The sequence below is a fragment of the Mixophyes fleayi genome, chromosome 1, assembly GCF_038048845.1.
Source record: "Mixophyes fleayi isolate aMixFle1 chromosome 1, aMixFle1.hap1, whole genome shotgun sequence".
Taxonomy (NCBI): Eukaryota; Metazoa; Chordata; class Amphibia; order Anura; family Limnodynastidae; genus Mixophyes; species Mixophyes fleayi.
Window position 1 is genome coordinate 309,617,088 of NC_134402.1, and position 7,500 is coordinate 309,624,587.

Sequence of the window (7,500 nt, forward strand, 5' to 3'; positions counted from 1 at the left end):
ACACCTGGTATTCCCAGGTGGTCTCCCATGCAATTACTAACCAGGCCTGGCCCTGCTTAACTTCCAAGATCAGACGAGATTGGGCTTATACAGGGTGGTGTGGCTGTAGATATTGGTTTCCTAATGACCTACATCTCTTATACATCTCAAAACCAGCATTGAAAGAAGCCGGAACAAGAGAAAATAAAAAAAAAAGGCATACAGCACCTGGCATTCCCAGGTGGTCTCCCATCCAAGTACTAGCCAGGCACGGCCTTGCTTAGCGTCCAAGATCAGATGAGATTGGGCTTGTTCAGGGTGGTATGGCTGTAGGTATTGTCAGAGATGACCTTAATGGGTCCTTTCTCCTGAACTCCAGCTGCTATACCTTGTGGGTATCGATCGATAGAGAAACAGACAACTTCAGATGTTTAGGCTGAAAATGATTCTGATTCTGACCAGCCCTAAGTCAGAGTAGCTTTATTTATGCATAGTTTCACAGACAAAAGAAGATAAGGAATCCAAGGTTTCTGAAGGCATCCTGTTCAGGTCAGCAGTTTGTAGACAGGATGTACAGCAGATGTCTTATCTCAGTCACGTAGGCCTCAAATGGGGGTCGTGGGCTCCCGGTACTGAAATTGCTGGATGTGCACATTCTTGAGAAGAGACATATTGAAGAAAAGATAAGAATGTGAGGCAAAGTTCATTAGGGAATAGTAATTATACAAAATGCATTACTTTAAGAAGTTCATAAAATGTATATCTCTCACATAAACCCCTTTTTTTTTATCATTTTTATAATTGCCCTGCCTATCCTTTTGGTGTGCATGAAGCACTCCTGCACCCGACCTACTTCATTCAATTCAATGGAACCTCTGATAGGCCCTTAGAGGATGGTAAAGATACATTCAATCAGGTCTATGGTTCATGTACACCTAATTCTTAAAAATAATAAAAAAAGAAAATGGGAAAGACTGAGGGGGGGAGAGTACAAAAGAGCCTTAAAGCTCAGAGAGGGCAAGATAAACATCTGATACCAGTTTGGGCTTTACATGTCTTTTAAGAGACTTTTTATTCAGAATGAGATCATTTTTGCACCTTTTCAAACAGCATTGGAAAAAACATAAGCTTAGTTTAAAAATGACATATAGCAACAACAATAAAGCGAATATCTTAGCTATCCATATTAAAATGCCTGAAATCCATGCGAAAATACCTTTGCCCCAATTACTAGGATTTAACCATGAGAAGGCTGATGTCCACCAGCCATCATTAACCGTATCGGGGTCAAAATTCTCTTTCCTGAATTTCTCCTTCATTTCCTTGGCTTCTGTCATGTACCTGTCTATTACTTCTTCTGGATTATCAGTGTCATTTGTTACAAAGTTACAACAATGTGTTCCGTATTCTGTTTCTAGGGTCAAACAGTACCCTCCTGACTGAGCAGTGATGTAGTCTAATACAAGTTGATGTTGTATTAACTGGGTTTTCATCGCCTGCAGTTCTTTTCCAACATACCTAAAGGATTTGTCATAAATTTCCGTTATGTTATCTAAAAGTCCTGCAACCTTTAATATCATATTATAGTTTGCCATGTACCCCATTGTTCCTATTGAAACGATGTTGCCAAATCCAATGCCCACATTATGCCCTTTGGACTTTGCTATGAGAGGGATATGTTCAGTATCTATTGTCTTAATTTCCCTTTTTTCAAGCCTATGGTCCTTTTTATTCCTGAATACTCCTCTGAGGTCATCATGGGTCATGACATAGAATTCAGGAACCAATCTGGCCAAGTAGCATACCCCTATGGAATTTGGGGGGAGCCACCTGTAGGCATTGCGTCCACATACATAATAAACATCATCTGGTAAAAGGTAGGGGATATCATAAAACAGGCAATATGTAGATACCTGTTGTCCTAAGTGACATGAAGTGTCATTTTCTGCTCTGTCATTGTCAAAGGCAGGCAGTGTGCCGTTCCAGGTGAGATTATATTTGTCATATTGACATTTTATACACTCCTGACTCTTTAATAAAATAGTACCTTTTCCGGATTCCATCTTCACTGTTTGGTTGCATTCAGAATTACAGTGTGATAGATAAGGTTGGGTGAAATTCACTATAACTTGACAGCGTGATTTAGGGACAGACCCTAAAGGGAAACTCTTATTTTGGTAACTAATGCGTATTTGGCCATATGGGGTCCATATTGACTCATTTATAGCCCTATTGGATTCTATTCCCTTATTGAAACAATATTTTGGTCTGACTCCATTCGTGCCTAGTTTTACTACTGGGTATCTGGTGGTTTTATACTTGTGGCTGACCATGCGTCCACATGAGAAGTTTCCCTCTCTCATTTTAGTCAGCTCTTCGCTACTCAAAGGTATGGGAACCAGGGCTATATTTTTACTGATGGTAGGAGTACGAGAACATACCCAGCAGTTGCTGGTATTGGTTATTTGACTGATGGCGTTGTGCAAGTGTGCTATAACATTTTCTGGTTCTTCTAAATTAGAAAAGGCTGTAGGGAAACATAGAAAAAGAACAATTCTTAACAGGACCTTACTCCCCTTCATGGTTTATCCTGGGTCACCGTAGCCTTTTTACAGTGGCTGGCGTGTATCCAAGGATCCTTTCCTTCAAGTTTCACAGAAGTGGGTGTAGTCAACAGAACTTGATATGGCCCCTCAAATCGTGGTTCCAGAGACCTCCTCACGTGTCTTTTTACGAAGACGTAATCGCCTGGCACCAGGGCATGTGTTCCAGTGCAATCCTCTGGATCTGGGATTGAAGAGAAAACTCGAGAATGTATGTTAGTGAGGGACTTCTGTAGTTCTTTCACATAACTAGTCAGTTCACCTTGGTGTTTCACTAAAGATTGTGGAAAATAACACCCTGTCTTTGGCGGCCCCCCAAACAGTATTTCATAGGGGCTTAGCCTGTGTTTCTTATTAGGTGTTGTCCTGACTGAGTATAGGGCGAGGGGAAGGCATTGCAGCCAGGGCATCCCTGTGCTTTTCATGGCTTTCTGTATTTTGAGCTTGAGAGTGCCATTTAGCCTTTCTACCTTGCCACTACTCTGCGGGTGGTAGGGGGTATGGAATGCTTGAGCAATCCCCAAGTCTGACATGATAGATGTCATCACTTCTCCTGTAAAAGTAGTACCTCTGTCTGATTCAATCACCTCTGGAACCCCGTATCTACATACTACCTCAGATAACAGCTTCTTGGCTGTGTTTTTCGCTGTGGCTTTAGATATCGCCCACGCTTCCGGCCAATTAGAGAATAGGTCAGTAGCTACTAGGACATATTCATATATTCCACATTTGGGTAGCTGAATGTAATCTATCTGTATGCGCTGAAAGGGGTAGAGGGGTTTAGGTGTCACCCTGGGAGGTACTGTTACTGTATGACCAGGGTTGTGTGTGTTACAGATGGCACAGGCCTTTACCAGATTACTGGCAGCTGTGCTGAAGCCTGGCGCGATCCAGTGTCTGAATACAGTGTTAATTATTGCGTCTTTTGAGACATGGGAAGGCCCATGCACTAGAGCAGCCAGTGTAGGAAAAAGGACTCTAGGGAGACAGTGTCTGTCTGTTGTGGCCCATATGCCCTCTATGTGTTCCGCCCCCCTCTTTTTCCACTCCTCTCTTTCAGATACTGCTGCTTGCTTTTGTAGGATTTTTAGCATTTCCAGATCTATAGGGAGGGTGGGGGGTGTTGTGGACACTAAATAGTGTTGTACTAGCGGTAAGTCTGCTGCAGCTCTTGCAGCCTGGTCTGCTAGTCTGTTTCCTCTTACTTCCATAGTCTGCTCTCTGGTGTGTGCTTTTACCTTTATGACTGCCACTTCTTTGGGCAGTTCTAATGCAGCAAACAACCTCAAAATGATTTCTGCATTTTTAATGGGTTTACCATTAGAGGCCATAAAGTGTCTGTTCTTCCAAATACTTTGATAGTCATGTGCAACCCCAAAGGCATATCTGGAGTCAGTGTAAATGTTAGCTGTTCTCCCTTCTGCATACTGACATGCACTTATAAGTGCTTCTAATTCAGCTTGCTGTGCAGATTGACTTGGTGGGAGGGGTTGCTGGAGTACAATATCTGTTTCTGTTGTAACTGCATAACCTGTTTTGGGAGAGCCCTCCTCATAGTACCTAGACCCATCTACAAACAGGAGTAAATCAGGGTTGCTAAGAGATGTCTCTTTAACATCCCCGGGAGGTTTAGTTTCCAGATCCATTAAGGCTAGGCAGTCATGATCACAGAAAAAAGTTTTTAGTTGTGTTTCCTGTTTTGTCACAGTCTCAACACTCTCTGTATTGTCTGTGTCTTCAGCGTCTATACTGTTACTCCCCTCTTTTATATCCATGCAACTTGGGAACAATGTTGCTGGATTTAAAACTGTGCATCTTTTTAGTGTAACGTTTGAGGGTGTCAGTAGCGCTACTTCATATTTAGTTAATCTAGCCGCTGAGATGTGTTTTGTTCTGGCTTGATTCAGTATTTCCATGACTGAGTGTGGTACCTGAATGGTGAGAGGGTGATCCAGCACTATGTCTGCAACTTTTTGTAGCAATAAAGCGGCTGCTGCTACTGCTTTTATACATGTTGGGGCTCCCACTATGACGGGGTCTAATTTTTGTGAGTAGTACCCCAATGGTCTTTGTCTACTCCCATGTTCTTGTGTTAGTACGCCATGAGCGTGCCCCTCTTGTTCATGGCAGAACAAGTTAAACGGTAGTTCATAGTTAGGTAGCCCAAGGGCTGGGGCGCTTGTGATTAAATCTTTGATCAGCTCAAAAGCTGCTTTTTGTTCTGCTGACAATGTGATTGTGCCAGTGGCATTACCCTTTGTGCCTGCATACAGGGGATCAAAGAGTTCTGAGGCATTTACCAACCATTCGCGGCAGTAGCCAGTGAGTCCTAGAAAAGCACGTAACTGTCTTACTGTAGTGGGGAGAGGGAAGTTTTGTATGGCTTCCCTCCTACTGTCCAGCAAGTGTTTAGCACCTGCTGAAATACAATGTCCCAAGAATTGAACTCGGGGCAAGGCAACCTGTAATTTTTCTTTTGACACTTTACAGCGTGCTTGTGCTAGAAACTGTAATAGGCTTTTTGTTTCTTGTGTACATATGGTTTCTGTGTCAGCGCAGAGTAACAAATCATCTACATACTGAATTAGACATGTAGTTTCGTGAGCAGGTGTCCATGCAGACAAAACAGTGTGTAGTGCTTCAGAAAAGGCGGACGGTGAAATTGCAGCTCCCTGCGGTAACCTAGTCCAACAATACTGAGCATCATCTACAGTAAAGGCAGTACATTTCTGGCTATCAGGATGCAATGGTACAGAAAAAAATGCATTTGCCAAATCAATGACTGAAAACCTGGTAGATGAGGCTGGGATGTCATTAAGTAACACGTGAGGGTTTGGAACAATGGGAACATCTATTACCATTCGTTTATTAACCTCTCTTAGATCATGCACGAGTCTATATCGGACCGATCCATCGGCCGATCTTTTCCGTACGGGAAAGAGTGGGGAGTTCCAGGGGGACCTGCATTTTCTTAATACCCCTGCCTCCACATACTCTACAACCTGTTCATTGATGGCCCCCTTCTGTTCTCCTTTAAGGGAGTACTGTTTGTTTGAAATGGGGACCGTACCGTCCTTCAGTTTAATGTGGACGGGTGGTACTGAAAGCAGCCCAACATCAGTCTTTCCTTTTGACCAGAGGGTATCGGGCAAAGATTCAAACCCTTCTGGGAGTATTGGGGAATGTTTTACGTGTTCGGGGTCACCCACTTGATGTATCATAGTGAGTGCGGCTAGAACTTTAGAGTTCCTTAGTAAGGGGTCTGAGTTTTGTAAATAAACCTTTCCATCTGTATATTTTATTGATGCCTGTATTTTGGAAAGTATATCTGCTCCCAGCAAATTGACAGGGCAGTCAGTTGAGACCAGAAACTGTACGTCTATGGTCTCCGGTTCACCGGGGATTTGGACGGGGATAGGGATTGTCTCTTGCAACCTCACGGCAGTACCAGTGAGTCCTGTAGTGGTTATGGTATTGTCAGTGAGATAGGGTTCAATGTCAGGGGTGTGAATTATACATGAGCGGCTTGCTCCAGTGTCAAGCAAACAACGGGTTTCAATTTTTCCATCAAGTAACATATCAACAAAACTTTGAGGACCCGTTTCTTTTACAACCCCTGTGGACACTAGAATGCCAACTCCCTATTCTGATTTCTGCTCCTTTTTCTTCAACCATGCTTTGTATTTTAAACAATCCCTTTTCATGTGCCCGGTTTGTTTGCAAAAGAAGCAAGCTCCTGGAGCTGCCCGTGCATTAAACCCCTTTTTTTCATTTGTGGCTTGCACAATGTAAATGGGAGTCTTTTTCTTTCTTAATTCCTCCCTGTCTTCCATGGCTCGTAATATATCTAACAACACCTCTATTTCCAAACTTCCTGCCTCAGGTCTGGTTTTAAACAGGGACTCCCTCATTTCTTGTTTAAGACCCATCAGAAAGGTGGTTTTAAGTAGTTGTGTTTCTCGGGGCTCGGTAGTGCCAAAGCCCCCGTCTGTGTGATTGGTCAAACAACGGTCATACCACTTACGGCATTCTTCATTGTTTTCCTGTTTAAGGGGGGTGCCTACTGGGACCTTACGCTGTTCTGCAGCTGCCCACACATTCATTTTGGTCAGGAATATATTTGAAGAGTCCACAGTTAAAGCGTTCTCTCCTTCTGGGCAGGCAGTGTCATCTGAGCCTTTTAAAACTGCGGCTCCACTTGGACCGATTATCACATTAGCCAATTCGTCCAAGTCTGACCAGGTGCAGTTATATATTCTGGTCATTCTCTTAAAATAAGCTAGACACTGTATGGGATATTTCCTGGGGTCAGGACACTTATCACAAATATCCCTTATTTCACTAGGGGTCCAAGGTCTATGTTGAGTAGTGGTACGTATCCTGACGTCTGCACCACCATCACCTGGCCCTGGGCCCATTGTTGTGGAGGTGGTCAACGGGAACATGCCTGGACTGGGCTGCGGTGGGTCACACCGCTGGTCTGTAGCTTCTTGCAGCCGACCACAAAATGGACATGCCTCAGAGTATGCTGGGACACATCGGTAACACTTTTTGCAAACGGTCCCATAAGGGAGGCCGACTTGTCTTTGTTCTTTGGGGAGTGTTTTATCTGGGTTATAAGGCGGGGGACCCACATGGACGGGAAATGTCCATTCCCCGTATCGTTCGGGCTGGCGTGTGGGTCTTTGTCTTAAACTGGGACCTGGCTGATTGCCGTGAATGGTCCCCAAATCTGGATATATCTTAGGACAGGGCAGAGGCGGAGGTGGAAGTGGCCAGGCAAAGTTATCTTGGGCATTATGGACTGGCGGTGCTAAAGGCCCTATATCATCAATATCACTTAAATCTGTCAACTGTAACATATCACAACAATCATTGCCATTCTCTAATTCTTCTGACATTTTACACCATGCAACAC

At 43.7% G+C, this 7,500-nt stretch overlaps 1 long non-coding RNA gene and 2 pseudogenes across 1 annotated transcript in view; all 3 read right to left on the bottom strand.

Annotated features, from left to right (window-relative positions):
* The window catches only part of LOC142127863 (5S ribosomal RNA), a 119-nt pseudogene extending 8 nt beyond the window's left edge, over positions 1-111 (bottom strand).
* An 84-nt stretch (positions 112-195) lies between these two features.
* Positions 196-314, bottom strand: LOC142124423 (5S ribosomal RNA; annotated as a pseudogene).
* A 93-nt stretch (positions 315-407) lies between these two features.
* The window catches only part of LOC142108368 (uncharacterized), a 7,895-nt gene continuing 802 nt past the window's right edge, over positions 408-7,500 (bottom strand). Inside the window, exon 2 of the long non-coding RNA XR_012680143.1 lies at positions 408-2,766. This is a non-coding gene — a long non-coding RNA (uncharacterized LOC142108368). The remainder of the gene's footprint in view (positions 2,767-7,500) is intronic.